General features: G+C 39.6%; 1 protein-coding gene across 1 annotated transcript in view; it reads left to right on the forward strand.

Annotated features, from left to right (window-relative positions):
• The window catches only part of HDAC8 (histone deacetylase 8), a 388207-nt gene that overhangs the window by 120411 nt on the left and 254499 nt on the right, over positions 1-13297 (forward strand). The gene's annotated exons all lie outside the window — the stretch shown is intronic.

Raw genomic sequence — 13297 nt, forward strand, 5'->3', positions numbered from 1 at the left:
CAGAGAAAGTGAGTCTTATTATAAGTGAGAAACATTGCTTAAGCTAAATAATGGGAATGGAGTCACTTCTAATCCCTTCACCACCAGGATCAGACTTCTCTCTGTCTCTGGTGTAAACAAGCATGTCCTAAATGAGCATGCTGCACTGGAGAGTTTATACAGTGGTTTAATGTTTGCCTTGCATGTGAGCAGCCAATGTTTGAGTCCCAGCACTGCATATGGTCAGGGCACTACAGAACTGCCAGTAGTGATCACAGTGTCAGGAGTAAGCCCTGAGAATTAATGGGTGTGCCCCCACCCCAAAATAAAAACCAAAAGCAAAAGAACCAAAAAGAGCATACACTAGCAATCATCACTGGTCACTGTATAAAGTACAAGTATTAAAACTGAAAAACTTATTGCTTGAGAGATGCCTCTTAGATAAATATCTTTGGCAAGCCTCTCAGCAGCACTAACTTTTCAGTTTCGATCTTGTCCATTGTCTTCTTCTGTATTAGTCAACTGAAAAGGCTTTTGGGAGCAGAGATATTACAGTGGGTAATGTGTTTACCTTGCCTTGCACATGACAGACCTTGGTTCAATCCTTGGCACCACATATGATCCCCTGAGCACTACCACGAGTGTTCCCTGGCACACCTGGTTGTGAACTATCCCCCTCCCACCCACATATAAGATTTTTGAAATCTGTCAGTGATGGTTTTAAGGGTCTTTTTTGTTTTCTTCATGCTGTGCTCTGCCATTGAGACATACAAATCAGAGCTGCTCTTATGAATTTTACCAATGAAAATATACTATAGTTCTATATAAAATGAGATTTTTTTCCCTTTTACTCTTTTTCTTGACAATGCCCAGCATTTTTTTGGTTTTTTCCTGCCATGGCAAGAAGCTAGGTAATTTTCTACAGTGTTCTTGCCACAGGATTTCCTAAAGCTCTTTCCTAGGTCTTAATTTAAAGGTCAGCACCCATTATCCTGCAAGTTCTGTTTGTAGTATCTGGCCCTAACTAGATTACCTTAAATGTACGTGACCCAATTAAAGATCTTCTTCCAATTATAAAACCTTTCAAAAGGTCCTCTTTTATTTCTCCCTTTTGTTGGCATTTCACTGCCTGGAAAAGGTGAGTATCATCTGCAAACTTGAGGATTTATCAGTCGACTTCACCCCCAAGGAAATCTGTTTACCCTTCTTCAGTCAGAAAAAAAAACATGTTTCTCCCTTAAGTTTATATTCTCACTCTCTAAAATAATTTCTGATACACTATTGAAACCTTTTTAATCCCCTGGTAATTCATGGTTTAAGATAGAGTTGGTATCAAGTTTAACTAGACATGTTTATAATGGTGAGTTTGGTCCCTAGGAAAAGATCTGTGAAAGATCACACATGATTTGCCTTTACAGAGACTGCATTGCTTATTCTACCCCAGTGGACAGGAGGCCAGCATTTATTAAAGATCCTTCCAGCCTGCCTACTAAAGTACCAGACATCAGTTTATGATTCCCAAGGCCCCTTTTTTCTATGGATACCCGCAATCAGAGCAGTGACCATCCAGAACAGCAGGTTCCAGGCTGTATAGTAATTTGTCCCTTAGATTTCCTTCGATAGTCAAGTCTGGTCAAGGTGTTATATGACAAGTTTCCAGGAGATCCAGACAGGCTTCAAGCCTAACCTAGGCTTCTCTTCCACCTAATTGTACTAATATCTAAAATTCTACAATTAGAAATAGGCCTTAAAATTATATTTTGGCATAACCTCTCTTCCTCGCCCTCACTCTGTCATCGAGGTATGGCTTTGTGTAGCTTTTAGTGACAGTATATTGTGAAAGGTTGAAAGGTTACAGTGTGAGCCCCGTGAGCATTCAGAGAAGCAGGAATTGGTAGCAGACCAGTATAAGGAAAAAGGAACACAGAGAACTAAACCATCCAACTAAATTGCTTTCTAGAGGATTAGTCCTAATAACTCCATTTGGTTCCCAATCATGCATTTGAGTACCTCTCAACTTGTGGCTTGGAACCAGAGTCATTTTTGCACATTTGCCATTATGACTTCTGACCCAAAAGATACAGTAGACATAGATGCAGGAATGGCTTCGATTGAAAAAAGACCCTTCAATGTATGTGTTCTCTCCTTTGCATTCTTTTTATTCTGGAGTCTCACTGGTTGGCTGTCTCTTCTTTATAATTTTTAGTGTAAAGTTTTTTTTCATTATAGTTTTCTGTGATTTTAGTATTATTAAAATTTATAGTATTGATTTACAGAGTTACTGCACTCCTTTCCCCCAAAGTGCCCATGACCTTCCACTAGTATCTCGTTGTTATCTATAGTTTTGACTCACTCTTTATCTGACTCACTTACAGTGTGCTCTAGTTTTTGTATGCCATCCAATTCCAATTTCTAATTTGTTTCTGAACTGCTTTTCAGTGTGTGATTCACAAGCCCTTTCACTTCCCTTTCCTCCCCTCCCCTCTTCTGATTTATTCTTTTGACTTTACCAGCAAAGCAGGCAAGAAATTAACAATTGCATCTTTTGTTCAGTGTGAAGGATTGAACTCAGGTCCTAACACATGCAAGTCAGGGATGAACTAATCTACCCCAGAAAAGAATTTTTATTACGATGAAAGCCACATCCAGTGATGTGTGTGTTGCTTGAGATCAACCAACTCCAAGCTTCACACATGTAAGGCATATATTCTACTACTGAGCCTTATCCTTGACCCTAAACAGTTGTATCTCAAGGTTGAACATACCTCTCTTAGCTTAAAAATTGGCTATGATGTCTTTTGCTCATTGAATATATAAAGAATCTTCGCATGAACACTTTCAACACCAAAAGACTTTCAATTCCATTTTATGTAAAAGACAGCTAAGTTTGCTCAGTACCTATATAGAAGGGCAAGGACTGTGACTTCCAAAAGTTTCCTATAATTTCCATGGAAGCTGCTACCGTTGTTACAAATGGTAGCATTCTCATTTCACTGGTGTAAAGGAATATCCATGTTGCTCTTATAAGCACCCCTCCTCCTTCAAATGAAAACTATAGGTCATGTATAGGGATGGAGGTATAATATATTAATTTACACAAAGGTCCACCACACTCCTTTCCGTGGTTATTTCATGAATTAAATGCAATTCCCAAAAGAGGAAAGCTGTTACTCCAAAGGAAAGGTTTGCTAGTGGCCAAGCTACACTGTCTAAAATGAGGTAAAGTGCCCTGTGTTTAACCTGTTTGCACTGTAATTGTACTCAAATGCAGTGCGAGATCATTTTATTGTTTAATCTACTTCCAGTATGTTATAAGGATACTGGAGATCTATATAGATCTGTACCTATAGATATTGGGAGCTTTTAGAGTTAAAAACTTTGGAGAAGAAAGGCAAGTGTTTTCTTGCTACCAGTTCAAGGGAGGTTTTGATAAATACCACTCTGAAACCTTAGAGTTTGCAAGATGACCAAACTGTTTGCCTACTGTGAGCTGTTGTGATGTCTGCATCACTGTCACTGTATCACTGTCATCCCATTGCTCATCAATTTGCTCGAGCGCACACCAGTAATGTCTCCATTGTGAGATTTGTTGTTACTGTTTTTGGCATATTGAATATGCCATGGGTAGCTTGCCAGGCTCTGCCGTGCGGGCAAGATACTCTCGGTAGCTTTCTGGGCTCTCCAAGAACAACGGAGGAATCAAACCCAGGTCGGCCACGTGAAAGGCAAATGCCCTATCCGCTATGCTATCGCTCCAGTCCATGATGTGATGTCTGCATAGTTTGAGAATATCTACTATCCTTAAACTTTTTCATTTGCACCCCTATCTTCATTTTGTAGCCCTAAAAAGCAGCAAACGTTCTTAACTAAATGCCCAGTCATTTGTGTATATATCACAGGAAAGCTATATATGTGGTGTTTATAATGTCTGTGAGTACAAAGTATACTGAAGTTGGCATTGTCAGTTCAATGTTTTCAGGGGAAAGCTAACATTAAGAATATTCAACTCTCCAACTTTTTGATTTAATTAAATACAGACACTACGTAAATATTTACCCAAAGGAAAACATTATTAACCATACTTTTCAATGAATATACTTATTAAAGTCTCTTAAACAGAGCGTCTCATTTAATAGCAGTTTTTATATTCACTTATGTAGAACTTTATTAGGAAAAGTATCAAACTGACCAGAGGAGCAAAACTTATTCTGATGAACTTTATTGCATAACAGTAGTTATTAAAATAAGAACCTGGGCTGGAGAGATAGTATAGCAGATCAGGCACTTAACCTTACCAGGTTTTATCCCTGGCAGCGCATATGGTCCCCTGAACCCTGCCAGGAATGATCCCTGAGCAGAGAGTCAGAAATAAACCGTGAACACCACTGGGTATGACCCCAAAATAATAATAATAATAATAATAATAATAATAATAATAATAATGAACCAAGAACCTAATTGTATTTGGTTCTTGCCATATTTACCTTGAGTCCAATGACTTATAACACAAAATTGAAAAAAAAATGTCTTTCCCATTAAGTACTTCTAACCTATAAAAAAAATTCAGAGATGTCAGAAAAAATAGCTCCATTTTACTTCCTTTCTTTTATGAGAAAATAAAAAGTATCATATTCATTATTCACCCTCTTTTTTCAAATGTTGAATGTCCATATTGTTTTCCAAAAAGTCTGGACCATTCAGCTTTCCCACCAGCAATGAATGAGAGTTTCTTTCTCTCTGTATTCACACCAGCATCGGTTGTTCTTGTTTATTTGAATGTGTTCCAATATCTATAGTGTGAGATGATATCTCATTGTTGTTTTCAATTTGCATATCCCTGATGATTAGTAGTGTAGAGCATTTTTCTTTTCTTTTTCTTTTCTTTTTTATTGAATGACTGTGTGATACAATTACAAAGCTTCATGATTGAGTTTCAGTCATAAGGTAATCAAACACCCATTCCTCCTCCAATGCGTCTTTTCCACCACCAATGTTTCCATTATCCCTCCCACCAACCCCATGCCACCCCACCTCTGTGGCAAGCACCTTCCTTCTTAATCTCTACTTTTGGGCATCATGGCTTGCAATACAGAGAGAGGTCATCAAGTTTGGTCCTTTGTCTACTTTCAGTACACATCTCCCATCCTGAGCAATCCCTCCAGCCATCATGGAATTAGCAGTCCCTCTGTATCCCAACTTTCTCCCACAGCACATGATGCAGGCTTCCAAATCATGGAGCAATCCTCCTGGCCCTTGTCTGTACTGTCCTTAGATATTAGTCTAATATATTGTTTTATATTCCACAAATGAGTGCAGTGATTCTATGTCTGTCCCTCTCTTTCTGACTCATTTCACTTATCATGATACTCTCCCAAACCATCCACTTATAAGTAAATTTCATGACTTCATCTTTTTTTTTTTTAATTTTTATTAAATCACCATGTGGAAAGTTACAAAGTTCTCAGGTTTATATGTCAGTTATACAATACTCAAACACCCATCCCTTCACCAGTGCCCATATTCCACCACCAGAAACCCCAGTATACCCCCCGCCCCCACCCCCTACCCCCTACTGTATAACTAATGAATTTCACTTCATTTTTTCTTTACCTTGATTACATTCCATAATTCAACACAAAACTCACTATAGTTGACATAACTCTCTCTCTCTCTTTTTTTTTCTCTTTTTCCTTTTCCCTTTTTTTTTTCTTTTTCCCCCTCATCCCCCTTCCTGAGCCTCATAGTATGGTGTACGCCACGCCACGTCGGCCAGCGTGGGGCTTTTGCTTAGTTCACAGTCCAGAGGTGGCTGCTACATTAAAAACCTTCAATATTTTCAACAAAAACTTACTGTTATTATTTGGAGTTTCCCCCCCAAGTCAGACCTGTTCAAATGGAACCAATTCACATTGCTGAACAATTATAAATGTTAAGTCGCGCGGACGCGGCCGCGTCCGCGCGGTTTTGGATTTCTGTATAAAGTCCAGGGAGAATTCTGCCAGAAATTACATAGCCCAGCTCACAGTCCCAGTGCATTGCTGTAAGAAGTCTCTGAATTCAAAGTCTTTAGGCGCAGAGGGTCTGATTCGCGCTCAGCGGCTCCGGGTTTATCTGGGCCGAGGGCGTGCTGGTTACGCCCCCTTCCCATGAGTTCCTGGGAGCCCCCAAAGTAAAATCCGAATACCTGTGGGTCTGGAATCAGAAGATGGCGCCTGCCACATGGTGCCGCCAGCCCGCCGCTTTCCATGCAGGAAGACAGGGTGGGGAGGAAAAAAAAAAAATCCACCCCCAGCAGCACCGAGTTGTAGCCCAGTTTGGTGTCCCAATGCATTGCTCTCGGGTGCTGCGCTGGATGCCCGAATGTGTTACATCTTTGGAGTCAAAGTCTTTAAGCGCCGCAGAGGGTCCGATTCGCGCTCAGCGGCTCTGGGTTTATCTGGGCCGAGGGCGTGCCGGTTACGCCCCCTTCCCATGAGTTCCTGGGAGCCCCCAAAGTAAAATCCGAATACCTGTGGGTCTGGAATCAGAAGATGGCGCCTGCCACATGGTGCCGCCAGCCCGCCGCTTTCCATGCAGGAAGACAGGGTGGGGAGGAAAAAAAAAATCCACCCCCAGCAGCACCGGGTTGTAGCCCAGTTTGGTGTCCCAATGCATTGCTCTCGGGTGCTGCGCTGGATGCCCGAATGTGTTACATCTTTGGAGTCAAAGTCTTTAAGCGCCGCAGAGGGTCCGATTCACGCTCAGCGGCTCCGGGTTTATCTCTCATGACTTCATCTTTTTTAACAGCTGCATAGTATTCCATTGTGTAGATGTGCCATAACCAGTCTTCTGTTTTCAGACACTCGGGTTGCTTCCAGATTCTGGCTATTGTGAACAGTGCTGCAGTAAACATACAAGTGCAGATGTCATTTATGCTGCACTATTTTGCAATCCCGGGATATATTCCTAGAAGCGGTATTGCTGGGTCATATGGGAGCTCAATTTCTGGTTTTTTGAGGAGTGTCTATATTGTTTTACAAAATGCCTGGACCAGTGGCATTCTCACAAACAATGAATGACAGTCCCTTTCTCCCCACATCCTTGCCAGCACTGGTTGTTCTTGTACTTTTTGATGTGTGCCAGTCTCTGTGGTGTAAGAAGATATCTCATTGTTGTTTTGATTTGTCTCTCCCTGATGATTAGTGGTGTAGAGCATTTTTTCATGTGCCTTTTGGCCATTTGAATTTCTTCTTTGAGGAAGTTTCTGTTCATTTCTTCTCCCCATCTTGTGATGAGGTTGACTGTCTTTTTCTTGTAAAGTACTACCAGTGCCTTGTACATCTTTGATATTAACCCCTTATCAGATGGGTATTGGATGAATAGTTTTTCCCATTCCATGGGCTGTCTTTGTGTCTTGGTCATGGTTTCTTTTGAGGTGAAGAAGCTTTTTAGTTTAAAGTAGTCCCATTTGTTTATCTTTGTTTCCACTTGCTTGGTCAACAGTGGGGTTTCATCTTTGAAGATGCTTTTAGCTTCATGTCATGGAGGGTTTTGCCTAGATTTTCTTTCATGTACCTTATGGATTCAGGTCTGATGCTGAAATTGTTAATCAATTTTGATCTGACTTTTGTGCATGGTGTTGGATAGTTTTCAGAGTTCATTTTCCCCCTTTTTATTGATTCACTGTGAGATACAGTTACAATATTTGAGTTTCGGTCATGCAATGATCAATCACCCATCCCTTCACCAGTACATATTTTCCACCACCAAAATCCCCAGTATCCCCCCATTTCAACCCTCCCCCTGCCTGTGTGGCAGACAATTTTCACAATACTCTCTCTCTACTATGATTGCATTCAATGTTTCAACAACAGTCCCATCACCACTCAAACCTGCCAAAAAGGCAATGCTAGACAATTTGTTTTGTGTTGCTTGTTATGGATAGCATATAATGTCACGTGGCTGCTCTCCATGCTCTAGGAATTCTCAAATTATAATAATTAGGGTTTGGAGAGATCTCTGCAGAGAGCTGCTTGGTTCTGAGATTCGCGTTTGCATTTCTGGATCATGGCAGTGTAGGAGCTTAATAAGTAGATGGGGCATTTTGTGGGCGTTGTCTCAGAGTCCCATCGGGGACAGGGGAAGGAGAAGGGCTGGCCCCTCCTCATCCAGTCCCTGTTCCGTGAAGCCTGGCATTTGCCACTTCTGCTCCCATGTACCTGGACTTTTTGTTGGGTTCTAGAAGATTGCGGCCACCAGGATTCCTAGGGGGCAGGCGAAGGGACAGCACCTGCTCATGTCTGGAGTGGCCCGGTGAAAGTGGCCTATTGTAAAGTCTGGAGGCATCTCTGCAGTGAGCTGCTTGGTTCTGAGATTCGTATGTGTGTCTCTCCAGAGTTCATATTTTTACATGTAGCTCTCCAGTTTCCAGTTTTGCCAGCACCACTTGGTAAACAGGCTTTCCTTATTCCACTTCATGTTTCTTGCTCCCTTGTCAAAGATTAGGTGATCATATATTTGAGAGTCTGTGCTAGGATATTCAACTCTATTCCATTGGTCTACAGGTCTGTCTTTATTCCAATACCATGCTGTTTTGATTACTACCACTTTTTAGTACAGTTTCAAGTTGGGGAAGGTGATGCCTTCCATCATCTTTTCCCCAAGGATTGCCTTAACTCTTCATGGGGGTTTATTGTTCCATATGAAATTCAGGAGGATTTGATCTATTTCCTTGAAAAATGTCCTGGGTATCCTTATAGGGACCACATTGAATCTGTATAATACTTTGGGGATTATTGCCATTTTGACAATATTAATGCTCCCAATTTATGAGCAGGGGATGTTTCCATTTCCTTATTTCTTCTTTTATTTTTTTAAGTGAGTCTTGTAGTTTTCTTTCTTTTTCTTTTATAAATTTATTTATTGAATCATCGTGAGAGCAGTTGCAAAGCTTTCGGGTTTAAGTCTTGCTCATACAATGATGAAATACCTGTCCCTTCACCAGTGCACATTTTCCACCACCAAAATCCCCAGTATACCCCCATCCCACACCTTCCCCCTACCTATGTGGCAGATGATTTCCACATTATTCTCTCTCTACTTTGATTGCATTCAATATTTCAACAAGAGACCCACCATTATTGTTTGGGATTTTCCCCCAACACTCAGACTTTAGGCCACATTAGGCAATTTGTTTTCTATTGCTGATTATGAATAGCATATGATGTCACATGGCCGCAATAGTGGCCGCATGATTTTGGAATTCTGAAATTTTAATAATTAAACCTGGAGGGATTTCTGCCAAAAGCTGCTGGGTTCCGAGATTTATGAGTCTCTGGGATCATGGCCATTAACCAGCTTAATCAGTAGCTGGAAGGGCCGTGCATGGGCGGCGACTCGTTGGGGTGGGGGAGGACAAGGACCTGCTCCATCCCCATCCCATGAGGCCCCACATATCTTGTCACTGCTGGCCCATACCTGACTATCCATAGGCTTCTGGAAGATGGCGGCCACCGAGCCACCAGGGGAAATAGGCAGAAGGATGGCACCTTTTCCCACCTGGGGTGGCCCGGCACTGGTAACCTAATGCAGAGTCCAGACGCATTTCTGCCAAAATCCGCTGGGTTCTGAGATTCGTTTGTGAGTCTCTGGGATCATGTCCATTAAACAGCTTAATCAGTAGCCAGAAGGGCTTTTATAGTTTTCTTTGTACAGTTCCTTTACCTCCTTAGTTAAGCTGATTCCAAGGTACTTCATTTTCTGTGGCACAATTATGATTGGGATTTTTTTAAATATCACTTTCTTCTTTTTCATTATTTGTAATAGGAAAGCCATGGACATTTAGGTATTGATTTTGCAACCTGCCATGTTACTATACAAGTCTATTGTTTCTAGGAACTTTTTCAGTAGAGATTTTAAGATTCTCTAAGTATAATATCATGTCATCAGCAAATAGTAAGAGCTTTCCCTCTTCCTTTCCTATCTGGATGCCCTTAATACTTTTTCCTCCTAACTGCTATGCCAATTATTGCCAATACTATATTGAATACCATAACTGTGAGAATGGGCAACCTTATCTTGTTCCCAATCTTAGAGGGAATGTTTTTAGTTTTTCCCCATTGAGAATAATGCTTGCTGTGGGCTTGTGGTAGACAGCTTTTACTATATTGAGGAAAGTTCCTTTGACTCCCATTTTGTTAAGACTTTTTATCATGAACACAAGCTTTTTCTGTACCTATTGATATGATCATATGGGCTTTATCTTTTTTATTGATATGGTGTATTATGTTGATTGACTTCTGAGTGTTAAACCATTTTGTATCCCTGGGATGAGTCCTACTTAGTCATGACGAAGACTTGTCTTTTTGATGAGTCGTTGGATTTTATTTACTAGTATTTTGTTGAGGAACTTTGAATCTTTGTTCATCAGGAATGTATGTAATTTTCCTTTTGTGGTGTCTTTGTCTGCTTTGGGTATCAGAATTTGCCTCATAGAAACTGGGAGTTTCTGTTTCTTCAATTTCCTGGAAAAGCTTGAAAAGGATTGGCAGTAGGTCCTCTTTACAGGTTTGATATCTTTTCAGACATTGATTGTACTGCAAGGATTAACTACCCAGGACTAACCATGAGTATCCAACCCCAAACAAGCTCTTAGACAGCAGGGTTATAAAGGAATAGTTCACTTAACCTATTTTTCATTCCTGTGGGGAATTTGTTTGTCCATCTATCCAGAGCTCTACTGCCATCACACTCAGAATAGAAAACCCATATCTCTGATACATAAAATTGTGCCTCTTCTGTATGTTATGTGAAGGGTAATTATCCTTAGAGTCTATCATGACCTCTGAAATAAAAGTCAGTGTTGCTATAAGTTCGGGATTCACCTATTGAAATCACTGACAATCCTACTATATAAATCAAGTATCTAAATTCGACTTACAGGATTTTTAAGATAGTAACAAGAAGAAAAGGGCAAACTACCATGTAACATAGAGGAATTGGTATCTTTTGCTATAATGACACTATTTTATTCCTATATTGATGCATTTTTATTAAATGTTTGCTCTGTGCCAGGCACTTCTCTGTGCTAAGCACTGACAAGCAATGTACTCCTGCACTCTATAGCCTAGTTCTAAAGAGCACTTGCCTGTGCATGGAACTGCACTAACTTTTTATTCGATCCATTTCATTTGAGTCTTCTAACAATGTGCAATCTATAAAACCTACAGATATGGGTGTTTTTTTCTCATCTGACAAATGAGAAAATTGAAGCTTAGATTAGTTTGCTTACAATCACACAACTAGTAAGTAGGAAGCCAGAATGTGAACCTACATTTGCCTATCTCTTAAACATTACCTGTTTAAGATTAAACATTCCAAGTGTCCAATGGAAGGATGAAACTTTTTCACAAGGAAAAATTGCTACCCCAAGACTTCTTCAAAAACTTCATTTCAAAGAGTTATAGAGTTATACAAAAACCCCTCAAAAGGAAACTAATTTTGTGCAAATGAGCCACGTGACGTGTAGTATATTCACAATCCATTCTGTTTGTTAAATAGAACTTAAATGTTTGCTGAAATAAAAAGAACTCTTAATCCTGTGGGTTTAATTTATAATTTTATATATAGGAAACAAGAATAATGATCAGATTTAACTACTTAGATTTTAATTCCTTATTAAAGTTTGGAAATATGAGATTCTATAAATATGCTTTAATTCTTCATTTTTAATGGAAAAAAACCAGACTTTCTGCTTTTGAAAATGAATAGTGTCACATATCACTTAATAGAAAATTTTTTAGACTGTTATCATGAAATATTTTTTAGCTCAGCATTTTTGCAATGGTAGGCATGACTTATATCATCTTTTGGTCCTAATACAAGGTCATATCTATCTATAGAAATTTCCCATCCATGCTATAAACTGTTCATCAATATTAATGAAATAAAACAAGAACCCAGGGAGATCATTAAAAGGCATTTAAGTAGAATAAACCTTTCACTATTGACTTTTAATGATGATAGGATTTTCTTTTATTATAATGGTTAAGTCATCTAGAATTTATCTTCCACCTGGGACTCCAGACTCCTTATCATTTCATTTTAGAAACAGGAAGATAGAAATCCTCAGTGAAGGAAGGCTCAACAGTTATAGCTATACCTTTGAACATTGTAATATGGCAAAACAATAATACATAAACACATCTTTTAACATAGCAATTTTAAGCAATACAAATTTCTTGAAAATCTCTTTTGTTTGAACAGCAGAAATTGTGTAAACATATTTACGGACAATTAATTGCATATAATTATTTCCACCTCTATCCCATTTTATCACAATGTAAGAGTTGGTAAAAAACTTAACAGTATCTTCTTCTCTTCAATTGTATGCTAGCTATACAACCTTAATTTTAGCTCTCTTTCGCCCAGTGATAATGATAAGGGAAGCTGCAAATTCATTTTGTAATTGTCGTACTTTGAACTCAGCCTACCATGATTAAGATATTTGTTTTAAATGCTTTTGTTCTACTTGATAAACTTCTGTCCTGCCTCTCTGCAGTATGACAGATGTACAATTGCCGATCGTTTCTGGAAAATGGATGACTCAGACACTAATTAAATTCACTGTTAATATTAGCCACAGGTGGAAATGAGGCCAAAATGGGACATTCATTTACTGTTCCTAGTTTGATGTGCCTCTTAAATGTTAAATTCAAAAGACCTTAAGTGCCTTAGAATATAGGATAATTTGTGCCTAATTGTATGAGTTGTCCTGAATGTTCTATCAGTGACCTCACTTTGCCTGTAGCCATTACTTGGTTACCGATGAAGTGAACAGTTTTTTATCAGTGTCTGATCCTTTGGGCTTTAAATCCTGGTCAATAAGCGAAGACACTGTCTTTCTGTCTACCTTTCTTTTTGCCTGCTGTTCTTTCTTTCTATCTGCCGTCCTTCCTTCCTTCCTTCCTTCCTTCCTTCCTTCCTTGCTTGCTTGCTCCCTTCCCTTCCCTTTCCCCCTTTCTTCCTTCCCTCCCCCTTCCTCCTTTCTTGAACACCAAGGTATGTGTTTTTGACAGTGCTTAGGAGGCACTGCAGTGCCATGGATTATCAGTATCTCTGACCCTAGACTGATAGTTATACATTTTTCTTTTTCTCTGCCCTTTGGCAGGTGTCTTTCATAATCCATTCCTGAGCTCTACCAACAAGTCACCCAGATACTATAACAGCCCTCTTTCTTACCAGTCTTCTGGGGTGATGTTTTGTTTGTTTACTTGAATGCTATGGGTTTGTTCTGTGACTCCGATGTTCTGTATACTTCTGTATACTTTGCCTGCTCACT

Source organism: Sorex araneus, chromosome X (genome assembly GCF_027595985.1).
Source record: "Sorex araneus isolate mSorAra2 chromosome X, mSorAra2.pri, whole genome shotgun sequence".
Classification (NCBI taxonomy): domain Eukaryota; kingdom Metazoa; phylum Chordata; class Mammalia; order Eulipotyphla; family Soricidae; genus Sorex; species Sorex araneus.